Source organism: Loxodonta africana, chromosome 13, assembly GCF_030014295.1.
Source record: "Loxodonta africana isolate mLoxAfr1 chromosome 13, mLoxAfr1.hap2, whole genome shotgun sequence".
NCBI lineage: Eukaryota > Metazoa > Chordata > Mammalia > Proboscidea > Elephantidae > Loxodonta > Loxodonta africana.
In genome coordinates this window covers 75,198,662-75,219,316 of record NC_087354.1, presented here as the reverse complement: position 1 = coordinate 75,219,316, position 20,655 = coordinate 75,198,662, and the positions used below count along the sequence as shown (strand labels likewise).

Sequence of the window (20,655 nt, the reverse complement as noted above, 5' to 3'; positions counted from 1 at the left end):
AAACACCTACGAGTGATTGGTTTCAGGGGACATCTAAGTCAATTGGCATAATAAAATCTATTAAGAAAACATTCTGCATCCCACTTTGGAGAATGGTGTCCGAGGTCTTAAATGCTAGCAAGCAGCCATCTAAGATGCATCAATTGGTATCAACCCACGTGGAGCAAAGAAGAATGAAGAATGCTAAAAACACAAGGTAATTATGATCCCCTGAGGCAGAAAGGGCCACATAAACCAGAGACTATATCAGCCTGAGACCAGAAGAACTAGATGACTGCCCTGGACAGGGAACACAACATAGAACCCATGGGGGAGCTGGAGAGCAGTGGGATGCAGACCCCAAATTCTCATAAAAAGGCCAGACTTAATGGTCCGAGTGAGACTAGAATGATCCCGGAAGTCATGGTCCCCAGACCTTCCATTAGCCCAAGACAGGAACCATTCCTAAAGCTAACTCTTCAGACTGGGGTTGGACTAGACTATGGGATAGTCAATGATAGTGGTGAAGAATGAACTTTTTGGATCAAGTAGACACATGAGACTATGTTGGCATCTCTTGTCTGAAGGGGAGATGAGAGGGTGGAGAGGGTCAGAAGCTGGCCGAATGGACTCGAAAAGAAACAGAGGCAGGAAGGAGTGTGCTGTCTCATTAGGGGGAGAGCAATTAGGAGTATATAGCAAGGGTATTATAAGTTTTTGTATCTGGCAAAATTTAAAAATATAACAACACATTCTGGTGGTGAGGCTGTAGGAAACAGACACTGCTGATGTGAATACAAACTACCACAACCACTCAGGAGGAAGCTTTGGTAATATACAACAAAATTACATCTGCACTGATCTTTGGACCCAGTATTCTCACTTCTAGGAATTTACTCAGTATTCTCCAACAATACAAAAATACACATACATCACAGAATTCTTTGTAATTATAAAATATTAGAGACAACCTAAATGTCCACACATAGGAAAGTTACTGCATAAACTATGGTGCATCTAAACAATGGAACACTATGTAGCTTTAAAAAAGAATGAATAAGACCTCCACGATTTGAGGTGATTTCCACAACACACACTTAAGAGAAAAATGCAAAGGTCAAATGAGTATCTATAATATGCTGCCTTCATGTGAGAAAGAGGGGGAATATAAGAAAATGTACATTTCTACTCATTACAGCAAAAGAAATACAGGAAAGATAAACCAGAAACTAAGAACTATGGTGCACCTGACACAAGTCAGGGTCTTTTCAATCACCTCATATATATGTGAAAGCAGAACAATGAAAAAGACAGAAGAATAGATGCAAATAAATTATGATGTTGGCAAAAAATAGCGAATACACCGTAGACTGCCAAAAGAACAAAGAAATCAATCTTAGAAGAAATACAACCGGAATGCTCCTTAGAAGCAAAAACATGGTGAGACTCTGGCTCACTTACTTTGAACACGTCATCAGGAAAGACCAGTAGCTAGAAAAAGACATTATGTTTGGTAATGTAGAGGGTCAGTGAAAACAAGGGAAACCCCCAATGAGATGGACTGACTCAAAAGCCACAACAATGGCCTCACACATACCAGTGATCATGAAGATGGCACAGGGCTGGGCAACCTCTCATTCTGTTACACGTAAAGTTGCATGAGTTCAGAGGCAAACTCAATGACAACTAAACAACAACAATAACAAAAACAAAAGGAGACTGGTTATCTATTAAGGACAGGTGGAAAGCAATAGGAAATGAGGAAATGAGAACAGTGTATAACAGGGAAAAGGAGGGAGGTACACTTCTCTGGATGGTACAAATGGTTAACATACAGCTACTAACCACAAGGTTGCAGGTTTCAGTCCACCCAGAGGTGTCTCAGAAAAAAGGCCTGGCAATCTACTTCTGAAAAATCAGCCACTGAAAACTCTGTGGAGCACAGTTGTACTCTGACACATACAGGTCGCTAGGAGTCAGCGTCGACTCAACAGCAACTGGCTTTGGTCTACATTTCTCTGAGTATACATATTTTTAATAATTCGGACTCTTATAACCATAATTTTCACATACCTTTCATATGCTAAAACACGCATGCAATAAATAATAAAAACCAAGCAGAATGTGGGGGAAACCGAAAATGAAATATAAACACCAACAAAAGAACCTAACTACCTAATCTATGTTATAAATGAACAACAGAAAAAAAGAAAAGGGAAAAGGAAAGAGAGAAAAAGGAAACAGTACCTTAACTGGACACTATTAAGGCTAAAGACAAAAAGAACTGTACATAAATGCTATAACCTAGTCAGTAAAAGTACTTCTTACAGCAGCATGAGTTAGTAACTCTGAATCTATGTTATGTGTACAATATAACTGAACAAATAAGTAAACAGACTATACATACTGAGAAATATGTTTTTCATTGTTGAAGAAAGAACTTATACATAAAGAAAGGAGAAAGGCTTAAATGAACCCTGTGGTGTTAGAATGGAATCAGAGGTATTAGGATAGATCAAATAGACATAAGTGGGATCAGTATAAACTCATGATTTTTAATACAGACATAGAAATGTGTGTGTGTGTAATGTCCTAGCTCCATCCACTCAGAGGGCCTAAAAGCAACGACACCCCATAAAATAAGGAAACCTAGCACCCAGATCTTGATCTTTAAACACCATTCTCCTGTAAAAGAAACCAAGGCTGGTTGATTCTAGAACTGGTTGATTCTAGGGTGTGGCAGGGAAAATACAAGATGACAGACGACCCTGAAACATATTCTGGTGTCAGTAAGTAAAAAAAGGTTCAAAAAAAGATGGGCGCTTGTCAAAAGAACACAGGAGCCAACCTGAAGGAATGCCTATATGGCCAAAGCTGCAACGATTTCAGCTACAAAATAAAAAATACTACTGGACTTAAACCTTTGAAGAAAATAAATATTCATGAGTTCATACTGATACAAATAATCAAATACATAAACAAATGGGGGAAAAGAGATGTCTTCCTCACAACAGAATTGCAAGAAATAAATATAGAAAGAAAGAGGAAAAAAGGATCACCATTAGGCAAAAACACCATATTCACAAAAGTTGCAGAAGGGATTTACTCATGGATGCTAAAATTAGAGGGGCTAAAGTTTGTGAAGAAACTTTACATAGTCTCAAAATACCTCCCATAAGATATTTATCCACATGTACATAAAATTACAGTGAAAGAATTTTGTAATGTATTGGATTTTAGCTGCCTCTTGCATACCCTGTAGCTAAATGATCAAATTGAACTGAAAAGAAAGGCTTGTTTTGAGTTGTCAGCTACTGACAAGCAAGCTCCATGCATAAAGGGATCCTGCTGAATCCTGTTCGGTGTCACAGCAACACAGAAACCTCCGCTGGCAGATGGGCAGTGGCTGTGCTCGAGGCGCACTGGCTGGGAGTTGAACCTGAGTTTCCCACACGGGAGGCCAAAATTCTACCACTGCCCCTTACAAGACAGTGCTTATCAACTACAAAGGGAAAGATAGTAACTTTATAGAGCAGAGACTCAGCAGAAGCCAATTTAACCAAGCCATCAAGGCAAATAATACTAGTAACAAGACATATCAACATCGTAAACCCCTTGATACGATGCACTGAGAAGACAACGTCATTTTTCTGGTATCTTGCCAAAAACGCATTAGCTCAGTCCAATCATGAGAAAACATTGGGCAAACTCAAAGAGAGCAGTACTCTTCAAAAGTGTCAAGATCATGAAAGACAAGGGAAGACTGAGGAACTGTGACAGGGTGGAGAAGACTAAAGGACAACTAAACGCAATGTGGGTTCCTGGATAGAATCTTGATCAGAAAAAGGACAGTAGTAGAAAAACTGGGGAAATTCTAATAAGATTTGTAGTTCAGTTGATAATACTGTATCCATGTTAACTTCCTATTCTTGATAATTACATTATGGTGTAAGATGTTAACATTGGGGGAAGTAGGGTGAGGAATATAAGAGAACTCCTGTGCTATTTTTGCAACCGTCCTGCAAGTCTAAAATTAGTTCAAAGTAAAAGTCAGAAAAAAAAAATAGTAAGGAATTCTGAGCAAAGGTCAAGGTTTAAATAGAAGGAACAAACTGCTTACATTGAGACAGAATGAAGGAAAGAACAGCGGAGACAGAAAAGAGTGAAATGGAAAATGAAAGAATATTAAGGCAGTTCATTTTTGCAGTCTCCTACTTTCTTGTGAAATAGGCATTATCACCTGCTGCTCTGTATTAGAGGAGCCCTGGTGGCGCAACGGTTAAAGCGCTTGGCTAACCGAAAGATCAGCAGTTTGAAACCACCAGCCACTGGTAGAGAAATGCGGCAGTCTGCTTCCCTAAAGATTACAGCCTTGGAAACCCTGTGGAGTCGCTATGAGTTGGAATCGATTTGACAACAGTGGGTTTGGTTTGGTTTTTTGGTTCTATGTTACACAATAGTACCATTGGGAAAATATATCGTTATTGTCCAGCTCTTAAAAAGACCAAACAACCCCAAGCAGAAAGGGAAAGAGGGAATTACATTTCTACAAATTACAGATTTGTGTTATTCATACTCTTTAAGTGCGCTGACCTACTCCGTATTTACTATTAAGAGATTTACCTATTTATAACATTGATAACTAACAATCATAAAAAAAAAAAAAAAAAAAGGAGGGGGATAATATTTTTTAACATCACACAAATTTTAAAAGTTAACATAATTTTTGCTATTTAAGATATGTGTTTTCTGATTGTTACATGAATTCACAAATTGTTTTTTCTCATCTTTGGGCAGTCTGTCAAATCTTTAAAAGTTGTCTTCAAAACAGAATGATAAATTAGTAAACTACTACAAAACTACCACTAATGTTTAGGCCTCAAAGCCCAGTTACATAGGAGGCAAAAATGTCTCAGGTCATCTCTGGGGCTCTGCTTCTATAAATCTGCCAGTGGTGTTCACTAACTAATAAAAATAACCAAAGACCTATAAAGTGAACTATTAATTAGCATTTGTAAAACTGTATAAATAGCATCTCCTGAGGTTTATGCTTCATCCAACTGTTCAGATTTTTTAAATTTTATTATAAAAATCACATTTTGATCTCTGTACACTGAATAGACTAGATCTATCCAGAAAGAGGACTCCTTTGGTGGTGCAAATGGTTAATGTGCCCAGCAGCTAACTGAAAGGTTGGGGGTTCATATCCACCCAGAGGTGCCCTGGAAGAAAATCCTGGCAACCTACTTCCAAAAAATCAGTTGTTGAAAACCCTACACAGCACAGTTCTACCCTGACACTCATGGGGTCACCACAAGTCAGAAGTGACTCAATTTGACAAGTGGTTATCCAGAAGGAAACCATGTTAGGACTTTTATCAAAATTTAATGAGAAAGATATACATACCCTACAACTCTTAGATGCATTTAACCTCTCCTTAGGACCCAGGGAATGGGAAGGAGAAGGTGCTAGATATGACAGGATCCCTGAAGATAAGAGGAAACAAAAGACTCCGTGATACCAGAAAAGAAGAAAACTGCCTTTACAGCCTCCAAGGTGCCCATTAGCTTATGGATCAGAAATCTAATCCTAATGATCTATCGGGTGACTGCTGTTGAACAAAAATCATGTGAGTGTTTCCAAGGAGGTCTGCAATGGTATGCCCGAAGTACAGGAAGGCAGACAGAAACAGGATGAACATGCAACATCATGCTAGAGTGGGAACTTACATTTCTTTTATCAAAAAGTACAAGACTACGGAATATAAAGCAAAATTCACTTTAATAAAACAATGCGTATAAATCTTCAACAAATTTCCTGAGTTTTTCTAATAAAATGAGTCTTTAAAGAAATGTCTCAAGAGTTGTTCTTTCTACAGACACTTTAGTAAAAAGTAAAACAAGTTGAGAAGTACTATAAATAAATAAAGGAGCCCTGGTAGTACAGTAGTTAAGCACTCAGCCGCTAACCGAAAGGTTGGCAGTTCTAACCTACCAGCTGCTCTTAGGGAGAAAGATGTGGCAGTCAGCTTCCATAAAGGCTGTCGTTGTTACTGTTGTTGCTGTTAGGTGTTCTGGAGTTGGTTCCAACCCATAGCGACCCTACGTACAACATAACAAAATACTGCTCCGTCCTGCACCATTGTCACAATCGTTGTTATACTTGAGCCCACTGTTGCTGCCACTGTTGAGGGTCTTCCTCTTTTTCGCTGACCTTCTACTTTACCAAGCATAATGTCCTTCTCCAGTGACTGATCCCTCCTGATAACACGTCCAGAGTATGTGATACACAGTCTCGTCATCAGCCTTGGAAACCCTATAGGGCAGTTCTACTTTGACCTACACGGTCACTGTGAGTTGGAATCGAATCGACTCCAGGGCAGTGGTGCTTATAAATAAAGGTCCCTGGGTGGCACAAAGGAGCCCTGATGGCACAGTGGTTAAGAGCTCGGCTTCTAACCAAAAAATTAGCAGTTCAAATCCACCAGGCGCTCCTTGGAAACCCTATGGGGCAGTTCTACTCTGTACTATAGGGTTGCTATGAGTCAGAATCAACTCGACGGCAACGGGTTCGGTTTGGTTTGTCGCACAAAAAGTTTGCGTTCCTATATTAACCTAAAGGTTGGCAGTTTGAACCTACCCAGCAGCACTGCAGAAGGCCTGACAATCTGCTTCCGTAAAGACTATGGCCAAGAAAACACTATGGAGTAGTTCTACTCTGTAACACATGGGGTCACCATGAGTAGAAATTGACTCGATGGCAACAGGTTTATAAATAATTACAATCTAAGCAACTAATGAGCTCTGACGGGTGAGTTAAGGACCATGCTAAGCAGGTAAATACAGAACACTGAGCACAAAAAGTAGCAAAACTTGGGCTTACTTTGATCTGATCTTGCTTAGATTTTTAGAGTATTGCATCAACAGTATTCCAGACACCAGTTACCATGCTGACGATTTTGCATCAAATCTATCAGAATATGTGTATTTTTTCTCACTCGTGAAGAAACAGGAAGAGAATGGTAAGATCTGCTTTGATTTCATTACTCAACATTAACTTTTAAGTTAAACTGACTTGTTAGTAATTTTAAAAACTAGTTAAAACACCAAAAAAAAAAAAAAAACTGCCATCAAATCGATTGTGACTCATTGCTACCCTACAGGACAGAGCAGAACTGCCCCACAGGGTTTCCAAGACTGTAAATATTTCCAGAAGCAGACTGCCACATCTTTCTCCCACAAAGCGGCTGGTGGGTTTGAACCGCTGAGCTTTCGGTTAGCAGCCTAGCACTTAATGACTATGCCACCAGGACTCCTACCACTGCTGTAAATCGATTCAGAGTAGAACTGCCCCATAGAGCTTCCAAGGAGTGCCTGGTGGATTCAAACTGCTGACCTTTTGGTTAGCAGACATAGCTCTTAACCACTACGCCACCAGGGTTTCCAGTTAAAACACAGAGTGACTTAATTAAATAACAGAATACATTTAACCTGTAATCAGTGGCTATTGAGTCAATATTGACTCATGGCGACCTGATGTGTGTCAAAGTAGAACTGTGAGTCATAGGGTTTTCAAAAGATGATTTTTTGGAAGTAGACCGCCATGCCTTTTTCCAAGGAGACGGACTCAAACCTGGATGGACTCGAATCTCCAGTTTTTGGTTTAGCAGCCAAATGCATAAATTGTTTGCATCACCCAGGGACTACAGATATGTTTAGAATTGAAAAATAATATCTGAAATATAGATGCTTTCTGTTTCAGTTTAAACAATTTAAAATAATTTGATTTTTTTTTTATGACACTTTTCCTAACATGGAAAAAAATCCCTTTCCTTACTATCCAACAAAATCATATTGAACTGAATACGGCTTACCAGAGTCAGTTCAAAGCGTATTAAAACTCCTTTCATAAACAGAACAGCCAGATAAATAGAAATAAGCTAATAAAGAATCATTTACAATACGTTTCTGTCTTTATTTCAAAAACTATCTGATACCTGTAAGAGCTACTGTGCTAGACACTTATAAATTCTTTCTGCAAACTGATAAATTAAGTGCGGGTTGCTCATTAAGATAAACACAGGAGTCTAGATCTATCAAAAGTAGAAAGCTTTGACAAAATACGGTTAATTCTCAATTATAGGTAGTAATAAGAAACAATTTAAAAGTCAACCTAACAGATATTCAACTATTCCCTTACCAACTTTTAACCAAGTAACAAAATTAACTGTTTGGAGAATTTTTTTTTTTTCTTTTCCCAACTCACATTGTGTTAAAGAGAAATTAATGAGAAGTAAAATGATAAAACTCTCAAAAACTAAATTACTCTCTGAAAAGAGAACTGGTTATAAATAAATTCTAAATTATGTAGTGTACTGTGGCCTAATTCTCCATAGATGGCGAGCTGAGTTCCAGAATATTAGCAGTGAAGTCAACCACGAACTGGGAGAGCTAGTCATCTGTTTTCAGTGTTTGCAGTAACTGACTTCATTACGTGTTGTTTGGTGTTATCTGAACTGATTTTCTTCCTTAAGAATGGACAATTGATTTTGGGGAGTTACTCTAATTCTGCTACTAAGTTCTCAAAACCATATAAAATATGCCCCTCAATATTCATAGGTACTATTTTTAACGGAAAAAAAAAAAAAGGCTCAGAGTAAATACTACAAATAGTCGTTTGAACAGAACAAAGAGATGCCAAGAGATTTAGAAAAGGTGTGCACTAGGATTGTATCCTTTCACCATACCTATTCAATCTGTATGCTGAGTAAATAATTTGAGACGCTGGACTATATGAAGAAGAATGCGGCATTAGGATTGGAGAAAGATTAACAACCTGCATTATGCACATGACACAATCTTGCTTGCTGAAAGCAAGGACAACTTGAAGCACTTACTGTTGAAGATCACAGACTACAGCCTTTGGTATGGATTACACTTCAACATAAAACAAAAATCCTCACAAGTGGACCAGTAAGCAACATCACAATAAACACAGAAAATATTGAAGTTGTCAAGGATTTCATTTTACCTGGACCCATGATCAATGCCCATGGAAGGAACAGTTAAGAAATCAAGTGATATACTGCACTGGGCAAAACTGCTACAAAGGACCCCTTTAAAATCTAAAAAAGCAAAGATGTCACTTCGATGACTAAGATGCACCTGACCCAAGCCATGGTCTTTTCAATCACCTGATATGCATGCAAAAGCTGGACAATGAAAGAGACCAATGAAGAACTGATGCATTTGAACTACGGTGTTGGAGAGGAATATCGAATATATCCCGGACTCCCAGGAGAACAAACAAATCTGTGTTGAAAGAATTACAGCCAGAAATCTCGTTGGAAGTGAGGACAGCAACACTTCATCTTGTTTACTTTAGACATGTTATCAGGAGGGGCCGATCCCTGGAGAAGGACATCATGCATGATGAAGTAGACGGTCGGTGAACAAGAGGAAGACCCTAAAGAGATGGACTGATGCCCTGGCTGTGACAATGGCCTCAAACACACCTAATATTGTGAGGCTGGCACAGGACTGACCAATGTACGCAGTATCACTGTGAGTCAGAACCGACACTACAGCACCTAACAACAACAAAATAATCTAAGAATATGGTTTAATATAAATACAGTTATATCAAAAAATATTTACAGGTGTGTAGAGAGACACAAGTTAGTATACACACATATACCCGGTCAGTTGAGAGGGCCTAGAAACAATGACACCCTAGTAGCAACAAGCATACCTAGTGCCCAGATCTTGGTTTCCAATACTATTCTCCAATAAAAGAAACCAGGGTTTCTTGAAAAAATGGCTGATTCAGGACTAAGGCAGGAAATATACAAGATGAGCGTGGAGCATCTCATACTATCAGCAAGTAAGACAGTGCTCAAAACAAACAAAAACAAAACAAAAAAAAACCCACTATGATGAGGATATGTTAAAGGAGTACAGGAGTCAACTAAAAGAGCCCCCAATAGCCAAAGGTGGAATGATTTGAGCAACACAACAAATAAAGTAGTATTGGATTATAACCCAAAGTATAAAATAAATACCCATGAGTCAATACTGAGATAATTAAAGGTTGACTAAATAAATGGTGGGTAACAGACAAATCTCCCATGCAGAAGAATTCCAAGTAATTGATGTACATAGTCTACTCTTCAGAAGGTAGAGCCAAACTCTCCACTTCGTAAGTGTGGGCTATACATAGTGACTTCCTTCCAGAGAATACAATACAGAAAGAGAGGGGAAAAAGGAATAACTTCACAGTGTAGAAACCCGACAAACACAACCTCAAGCCTGGTGATTTACATCAACAGTGGTAATTCACAGTGATCGTATGTACCCTTGATTTGATATGATAAGAATGATTCTTTACTTCTGTGATCTTCCTCCCAAAACCATATTATCCATTGCTGTCGAGTCGACTCCAACCCACATCAACCCTATAGGACAGAGCAGAACTGCCCCATAGTATTTCCAAGGAGCAGCTGGTGGATTCAAACTGCTCAACCTTTAGAGAGCAGCCAAGTGCTTAACTACTGCGCCACCAGGGCTTTTTTCCCAGCCTAATCACAAGCTAAACATCAGACAGATTCCAACTGAGGGTTAGTCTACAAAATGCTGAACCAGGAATCCTCAAGACTGCTACATCATCAAACACATGAAAAGTCTGAGAAATGGTCAAAACCAAGAGGAGCCTAAGAAGACATGACAAATGATGTAATATGGTGTCCTAGACGGGATATTGGAACAGAAAAAGGACGTTAAGGGAAAAACTGAAGAAACCTGAATAAAGTATAACACCAACCAAACCTGTTGCCATCGAGTCAATTCTGACACAGTAGAACTACCCCATCGGGTTTCCAAGGAGCGGCCGCTGGATCTGAATGGCTGCTCTTTTGGTTAGCAGACAAGCTCTTAACCACCATGCCACCAGGGCTCCAAATACAGAGTTTAGTTAATAATAATGTATCCACATTGGTTCATGAACTTCGACAAATGTACCATACTAACGTAAGATGTTAGCTGGATGTGGGGTATACGGGCATCTCTGCACCATCTTTGCAATAACTCTGTAAATCTAAAGTTCTAAATTTTTAAAAATATTCATCTCAGAATACTGTACCATATTTTACATCACTATTAATAATTTATTTCCATGCACTCGAAAAAAACTATATAAATGACAATTTAATTACTACTATTTTAAGTACTATAAACGTTCACACTGAAAATCTTATATTACAAAACTCCATGAACTGAAATCTTTAATATAAACAACCTGAATATTCAATTCAATCAGTCAGGCAATGAGCTAGGTCCTAGGAATTCAATAATGAGTCAAAAAAGAAAAACAGAACAAAAAAGATGGGTCCCTGCCTTCATAGAGCTTAGAGGTTAGTTAAAGAAAGACAATCCAATAATCATACTGTCCTGTTGTTCTGTTAGCTGCCATGGAGTCGGCCCCCAACTCATGGCAACCACATGTAGAGTGGAATGAAACGGTGCCAGTCCTGGGCCGTCCCTGTGATCGGTTGCAGATCGGGCCATTGTGATCCACAGGATTTTCAATGGTTGATTTCAGAAGCAGACTGCCAGTCCTTTCTTTCTAATTTACCTTAGTCTGAAAGCTCCAGTGAAACATGTTCAGCATCACAACAGCACGCAAGCCTCCACTGAGAGACAGATGGTGGCTCTGCAAGGGGTGAAATAGCTAGGAACCAAACCTGGGTCCCCTGCACAGTATTTGAGAACTCTACCACTGAACCACCAATGCCTCACACAAATACATGTAAATTTCAACTGTGGTAAATGTCTGCTGTTATGACCTAATCTGGAAGTTCCTTAGGGAACTAAGGAAGCAAAACTTCAGCTGAGGTGTGAATGGTGGCTAGGAGCCAACAAGGTAAGAAAAGGGAAAAACAGTGGTCCACAGAAAAGCATGTGAAGAGGCCTGCAATGGCAGGGAAGGAGACAAGTACAAAGGACTAAAGGAGGCTAGCATGGTTGAAGCGCAGAGTTAAGCAGAAATGGGCAAAACAAGGCTGGAGGGTTAAGCACTGTTAAGGAGTTATATTTTTATCATAGAAGCAATTTTTATCTTACCGCCTATGCATGAGATGGGAAACCAAAAAAGGATGTGGAGAAGGGAAAGTTAAAATCAGTTTCAAAATAAATTGCTGTGCCTTTAGGATGGATAATGGATTAGAGTGAGGCCAAAGAGAAGTGGGAGGACAAGAATGGAGGTTATTGTAGAAGTTTCAGGCAAGATGATGGTAACAAACTAAACTGGTGGTAGTAGAAATAGGAAGACATAGATTCAAGAGACATTTAGAAAGTAAAATTAATAAAACTTGTTCAAAGATTGAACATATCAGGTAATAAAGGGAGGTATTAAAGATCACTTCTAGTTTTCTGAATCTTACAACTAATGGCATCATTCACTGAAATAAGGAACAAAGAAAGAAGACCAATGTTTTAGGTTTTTTTTTTTTTGAGGGGAGGAATAGTTCAGTATTAGACATATTGGATTTGAGGTACCTTTTAAGTTATTCAAGAGAAAATATCAGCTAAGCAGCAAGATATATAGATCTAGAGCTCAGAGGAGAGAGAAAACATTCATGCCCTTAGAAAAGCTGACAGTTTTATCTTAGAAAAAAATAAAACCGAACAAGTTGCCATTGAGTCAGTTCCAATCAATGGTGACCCCATGTGTGTCAGAGTAGAACTGTGCTCCATAGGGTTTTCGATGGCTGATTTTTCAGAAGCAGGTCACCAGGGCTTTCTTCCAAGGTGCCTCTGGGTGGAATCAAACCACCAACCTTTCTTTCAGTTAGCAGCCAAGCACGTTAACCACCCAGGGACTCCATCTTACAAAAGTGGCTAAGTATAATCCCCAAATAGCCAAGAAAAACACACTTAAGACTACGGCTATTCAGGTTAGGTAGAACAAAAAGTTGAGGGAGGCATGGTAATAAATATTTTATCAGCTAAAATAAAAACTACTAGGCACCATGTGGAAGAGAGATTTTTAAAAACTTGGCTCAATAATATAATAACTGTATCACCGATCATATCACACTTTAAAGTTTTAGCAGAGCTGGCCAATAGACCTTTCTGCCGTGATAGAAGCATTTCGTATCTGCACTATCCAGTAAAGTAGCCACTAGCCATACATGGCTACCGAGCACTAGAAACGTGGCTGGTATGACTAAGGAAGTGAATTTTTAAATTTTAACCAATAAAACAGCCACATTTTAGTTAGTGGTACCATGTGAGACAGAGCAGGTTTATCATTTCCTAATATATTCCAACACTATTCTTAACAACTACCTTGCGAATTAAGTGGGAGAAGTAGGTGGGAGTGTAGGCTTTGGGGGAGTAAGCGCTCCTGTGCCCCTGGTCACCTGCCGCATCCTCCCATCCGCCACCTTGGCCCACACAGCACACTGGAGAGCTCTCCTGCTCTCCTGGTTGCCTGCCACATACTCCTACCCACCATCCCACCCACCCGGTGAGAGGCAGGGAGTGCTCCTGTGCTGCTGGTCACCTGTCACACCCATCCCACCCACCATCCCACCCACTGGTAGAGCACTATCGCCTTCCCGTGCTGCTAGACCAACAAAAGATGGCAGCCCACGCCTGCCCAGTCCTCTGCCAGCTGGCCCATATACCAAGTGAACAGCAACACACGCACATCCTGCTCGCCACTGCCCCACCCACCTGGCAAGAGGTGCCACGAGATGAGCTATCAGACACGCAAACCTGCCCTGTCCACCCTAATGTATCAAAACAAAGCGAAACAAAAAATTAGGACAAAACAAACATACAACAAATAAATAACACCTTAATGCCCACAAGACAGCAGACAATAACAAATCATATGAAAAAAATAGGATAAGATGGCTCAAACAAGTGAGCAAAATAAAGAGAAGAACTAGATGGTGCCCAGCTACAATGGATGACTGCCCTGACAAGGAATACAACAGAGAATCCCTGAAGGAGCAGTGGGATGCAGACCTCAAATTCTCATAAAAAGACCAGACTTAATGGTCTGACTGAGACTAGAAGGACCCCAGAGGTATGGTCCCCAGGCCTTCCATTAGCCCAGGACAGGAACCATTCCCAAAGCCAACTCTTCACACAGGGATTGGACTGGACTATAAGATAGAAAATGATACTGGTGAGGAGTGAGCCTCTTGGATCAAGTGGACACATGAGACTATGTGGGCAGCTCCTGTCTGGAGTGGAGATGTGAAGGCCAAGACTGGCTGAATGGACACGGAAACAAAGGGTGGAGAAATGGAGTGTGCTGTCTCATTGGTGGAGAGCAACTAGGAGTAAATAGCAATGTGTAAATAAGTTTTTGTATGAGGCTGATTTGATTTGTAAACTTTCATTTAAAGCACAATTAAAAAAAATTTTTTTTAATTAAAAAAAAAAAAGCCAAGGAACCTACTCCCACTCCTAGGAATATATCTAGAGAAATAAGAGCTGTCACATGAATAGATATATACACACCTATGTTCACTGCAGCATTATTCACCACAGCAAAAAGATGGAAACAACCTAACTGGCCATCAACAGATGAACTGATAAACTGTGGTACATACACACAGTGGAATACCATGCAATGATAAAGAACAATGATGAATCTGTGAAACATCTCACAACTTGGATGAATCTGGATGGCACTATGCTGAGTGAAATAAGTCAATGTGACAAATACTGCATGAGACCACTATTATAAAAACTCATGAAAAGGTTTACACACAGAAGGAAACAATCTTTGATGGTTATGACGAGGGAGAAATCCTAACTAGATAATAAAGTGGTAACTCTGATGAAGGGTCAGACAGTACACAATACTTGGGAAGTCAGCACAACTTGAGGAAGGCAAAGTCATGGAAACTTCATAGACACATCCAAACTCCCTGAGGAACTGAATTACTGGGCTGAGGGCTAGGGACCACGGTCTCAGGGAACACCTAGCTTAACTGGCATAACATAATGTATAAAGAAAATATTCTATATTCTACTTTGGTGACTAGCGTTTGGGGTCTTAAAAGCTTGCAAGAGGCCATCTAAAATACTCCACTGGTCCCACCCTGTCTGGTGAATGAAGTAAACCAAAGGCACAAGGGGAAGACTAGTCCAAAGGACTAATGGACCACAAGCACCACAGCCTCCACCAGACTGAGTCCAACACAACTACATGATGCCCGGCTACCACCACTGACTGCTCTGACAGGTATCATAAAAGACGGTCCTAGACAGAGCTGGAGAAAAATGCAGAACAAAATTCTAACTTACAAAAAAAAAAAAAAACAGATTTACTGGTCTGACAGAGACAGGAGAAACCCCAATAGTATTGGCATCAAACTCCCTCACAGATCAGTACTGAAGTCACTCCTGAGGTTCACCCTTCAGGCAAAGATTAGATAGGCCCACAAAACAAACAATAATACACGTAGCTCGACCATACATACAAGACTAAATGGGCACACCAACTCAGAAGCAATGACAAGAAGGCAAGAGGGGACAGGAAAGCTGGACAAACGGGAATGGGGAACCCAAGAAAGGGAGAATGTAGACTCGTCCCAGGTTTAGCAACCAACGTCACAAGACAGTATGTGTGTTAATTGTTTAATAAGAAACCAATTTGCTCTATGAAACTTCATCTAAAGTACAATTAAAACAAGTTTGAAAGTTTGAAAATATAAATAAAAATACACTGGGTTATGAAAAAATCCAAAAAGGAGAACTAGTTCTAATCATGTTTCTGACACCGATGGGCTTTGTGATCTTGGGCCACTGAACCTACTAAAGCATTTCTTCATATCAGGAGAAAGGGTTTGATGATTAGACCAATTTGAAAACTCTTCCATCACTTAATGTTACTTTTTTTCATTACAGTATAAAGGAAGTGATTGCACGAGCTCTAATATAGTCCATACTAGACTAGTAGCTAGAATAAAGAGACAGATACAATTTATTCCCTGCTTTCAAATCACCTTGCAATGAAAGAAAAATATAATGAGCAATAAAGGTCTTCCCAGGAAAAAAAGAAGTTAAATTCCAATATGTTCATTTTAAATTATTCATTAGAATTATGGATAAAAAATAGGATAAATGGGCATTGTTATTTACGTTACCTTACAAAAGAAATCTGGAAACAAGACTAAATGGGCACACCAGTCCAGGGCAAGGACAAGAAGGCAGGTGGGGACAGGAAAGCTGGTAATGGGGAACCTCAGGTCAAGAAGGGGAAAATACTGACATGTTGTGGGGTTGGCAACCAATGTCACAAAACAATACGTGTATTAACTGTTTAATAAGAAGCTAGTTTGTTCTGAAAACCTTCATCTAAAGTACAATTAAAAAAAAAAGTCTTGGATCAAATTCCACTAAAAGTAACTTCAGGATACTTCTGAAACAAACTGGATTTGCCCAAGAGCCTATTAAAGTAATAACAGATGTAAAAATTATTTGATGGAAGTTCACAAAAACAAATTGTATAAAACCATACTCAAACTTAATTTCCAATTCTCTTCATGACTGACGAATTACATAAGCACCCTCTTGGGGTGCTAACTAGTTCTCTAGCTTAAAGTAAGTATTTTGATAAAAAGCAGACTTCTCTATCCCTCCTATACACTGCAATCTTTATTGAAATTAATTTAAGTGGGGAAATTGAAACAGTGTAAAGAAAAACAAATCTCTAAGTTTTTTAGAGTTTTTATCATTTCTGTATTTTTTCTGAGAAAGTTTTCTTTTTTTTTTTTAAATAATTCTCTGAGACATGGCAATCCCATGGATTTTTAAGCTTAAGGTCCATACTTTTATTTCTCCTGTAAAGAGACATCCCATAAAACGCACATCAGTTTTTAATCAGTTTCAGGAAACAAGTGAATAGTAAATACAGGGATCTCCACCTAGTGGGGGAGAGAGCAACGGCAACAAAAAAATTAAGGCATCTTATTTTTGGCATAAATACCCTATCAAACAAAACTAAAAATTAAATAGTTAACGCTTATCAAAAGACTCTACCAAAAGAGTAAAAAAGAAAACCTACAGACTGGGAAAAAATCTTGCAACAACATACCTGATACGCATCTAATCTCTAAAATATACTGAAAACTCAACAAGAAGACAAACAATTCAATCAAAAAGTGGGCAAAGGCAAATTCTTGTAAGATCAGAATTAATGGTCTGACTGAGACTGGAGGGACCCCTGGTGGTCATGGCCCCCAGACCTTCTGTCACCCCAGGACAGGAACCATTCCCGAAGCCAACTCTTCAGACATGGATTGGACTGGACAATGGGTTGGAGAGGGATGTTGGTGAGGAGTGAGCTTCTTGGATCAGGTGGACACTTGAGACTATGTTGGCATCTCCTGCTGGCGGGGAGATGAGAGGGCGGAGGGGGTTAGAAGTTGGTGAAAAGGACACGAAAAGAGAGAGTGGAGGGAGAGAGCAGACTGTCTCATCAGGGGGAGAGTAATTGGGAGTGTGTAGCAAGGTGTATGTGGGTTTTTGTGTGAGAGACTGACTTGATTTGTAAACTTTCACTTAAAGCACAATAAAAATTATTCAAAAAAAAAAGTGGGCAAAGGACATGAACAGGTACCTCACTAAAGAGGACATTCAGGCAGCCGATAAATACATGAAAAGATGCTCACGATCTTCAGCCATCAAAGAGATGCAAATCAAAACTACAATGGAATACCGTCTTGCCCCTGCAAAAACAGCAATGATCAAAAAAACAGAAAAAAACAAACACTTAAGAGATTGTGAGGGACTGGAACTCTTATACATTGCTGGTGGGATTGTAAAATGGTACAACCACTATGGAAAACAGTACAGCACTTCCTCAAAAAGCTAAAAATAGAAATACCTTATGATCCAGCAATCCCACTCCTAGGTATACATCCCAGAGCTACAAAAGCAGTGACATGAACAGACATATGCACACTATGTTCGCTGCAGCATTATTGACAATAGCAAAAAGATGGAAACAACCTAAGTGCCCATCAATGGATGAATAAACAAATTGTGTCACATATATACAATGGAATACTACACAACCATAAAGAATAATGAGGAGTCCACAAAACAGCTTATAACACGGACACTATGCTAAGTGAAATAAGTCAATCATAAAAGGACAAATAACGTATGGTTCCACTATTACGAAAAGTCAAGAACAGACAGACACGCAGAAAGCAAAGCTCTTTGATGTTTACCAGGTATGGGAGGGAGAAGGAGGGGGAATCACTTTCTAAAGGGTAGACACTTGTTGCTTTAATTGATGGGAAAGGCAATACCAAGTATGGGTGGAGTCAGCACAACTTGACCAAGGTAAATAAAGACACTAGGAAGTACACAAGATAGAGGGACAACTTCAGTAAATGCTACATGTACAATTTTGTAACAACAGTAAAACAACCAAAGAATATGTGTGCAGTTGCAGAGGTAGATATGGATGCATATATGTACCTCGGAAGACATATGTGAGTAAATGCACATGCATGTATAGGCGTATCTGTAGGCGTAAGTATATACACATTTGTGTGTGCTCCATATATATCCACATATATAACAAATCACATAGGGGGTACAGTTACAGAGGCTTTCTAGACATATCCAAACAACTTATGGGCTTGGTTCACTGGGTCAAGAAGCTTGGGATTACGGTCTCAGGGGACAACTTAGTCAAATAGCATAACATAGTTCACAAAGATAATGTTCTACATCCTAGTTTGGTAAGTAGCATCTAAGGTCTGAAAAGCTTACAAGCAGCCATTTAAGATACAACTATTGGTCTCTATTCGCATGCAGCAAAAGATAGTGAAGAAAATCTAAGGCTCAAGGAAGAAACCAGTCCAGGGGACTAAGAGCCCACAGGAACCACAACTTCTAACCTGAGACCAGAAGAACTAGATGATGCCCGGCTACCACTAATGACCTTTCTGACCAGGGACACAATAGAAGGTCCCAGACGGAATGAGAGAAAAATGTAGAACAAAACTCAAATTCCTAAAAAAAAAGAAAAAAAGGGCAGACCTACTAGACTGACAGAGACTAGAAAAGCCCCTGAGACTATCGCCCTAAGATCCTCTTTGAACTTGGAACTGAAGCTATTTCTGCAGGTCCTTTCAACCAAATAACACATTGGCTTATAACACCCGTAAGTAATGTTCTGCCTTAAACAATTAACTATATGAAACCAAACGGTCAACCTTTACCCAAAACCAAAGATGAGAAGGCAAGGAGGGAAAGGGAATCTAGATCAACGGAAACAAAACAAACAGAATGGAAATAATGACAATGCTGACACATTGTAAAAATTGTAACCAATGGTACTGAACAAGTTAAAAATTGTTAAAGGGTGAAGAAAACCAAAGACACAAGGGCAAGATTAGTCCGAAGGACTAATGGACCACAAGTACCACAGCCTCCACCAGACTGAGTCCAGCACAACTAGATGGTGCCTGGCTACCACCACCAACTGCTCTGATGGGGATCACAACAGAGGGTCCCATGCAGAGCTGGAGAAAAACGTAGAACAAAATTCTAATTCACAAAAAAAGAAAAACCAGATTTATTGGTCTGACAAGAGACTGGAGAAACCCCAAGAGAATGGCCCCCAAAAATCTTTATAGTTCAGTACTGAAGTCACTACCAAGGTTCAACAGACCCATTAAACAAAACAAGACTAAATGAGCACACCAGCCCAAGGGCAAGGACAAGAAGGCAGGAAGGGGCAGGAAAGCTGGTAATAGGGAACCCAAGGTCAAGAAAGGGAGAGTGCTGACATGTCATGGGGTTGGCAACCAATGTCACAAAACAATACATGTATTAATTGTTTAATGAGAAACTAGTTTGCTCTGTAAACCTTCATCTAAAGTACATTAAAAAAGATATTTTAAAAAATAAAAATTGTTAAAGGGGTATCTACTGTGTAAACTTTCACCTAAAACACAATAAAATATTATTTAAAAAAATTTAAGTACCTTAAAAAAAAAAATAGGTGAGATTATTCTAAAGATACTGCCACATTTTCACAAAACTTGAATAATTTTCAATTTTATGACCACTTTCAGAGCCCCAGATAGTCTATGAATCCTTTTAGGTGGCAAGTCTTTCTCTTTTGAGAAAAGATGATTTTTTTTCCAAATAACCAAAGTCATTCAGTCCGACTGCATAACTAAAGTGAGGTGATAAAGCCAGGCAAGAACTTTTGACTGTTGTATGTCTTACTCTGAATTAAAAGTCATTCCAGAAGTGCATTTCAAGGCAGAGTACCTACTTTGAAGAACAGTATTCACTTAAATAAGTATGTTTCTTAAGGAAAAAGCTAATTACTTCATAAAGAAACCTTATTTTCTTTTTTCAGGAATCAACTGCTAACAGGGCTAAGTCACACCTGCCTATGTTCATCCTAAGACAGAAGTTGAGAAGAAATGCAGGGAAGGAGAATGACAAATAGGGGAAAGAAGGAAATGAAAAGGATAAAGGAAAGAGAAAATATATACTTTTGTCTTGGAGAGAAGAGCTGAGAATCTGCAAGGGCTATTCAGTGGCATTTATGACTGCCTAAAGCTAGTAAAGACCAAGTATAACAAGATTACTTTCACATCCTTTCGTTTGTTACAGTCTTTTT

The 20,655-nt window shown here is 39.2% G+C and overlaps 1 protein-coding gene across 8 annotated transcripts in view; it reads right to left on the bottom strand.

The window, feature by feature from the left end:
• Window positions 1-20,655, bottom strand: part of ARFIP1 (ADP ribosylation factor interacting protein 1) — a 204,122-nt gene that overhangs the window by 179,638 nt on the left and 3,829 nt on the right. The window contains exon 2 of one of the 8 annotated variants that reach the window (XM_064267583.1): window positions 17,620-17,728. The exons of the other annotated variants lie outside the window; for them this stretch is intronic. The gene's annotated coding sequence lies outside the window, so the exon portion shown is untranslated. The remainder of the gene's footprint in view (window positions 1-17,619; window positions 17,729-20,655) is intronic. 8 annotated transcript variants of the gene reach the window in all.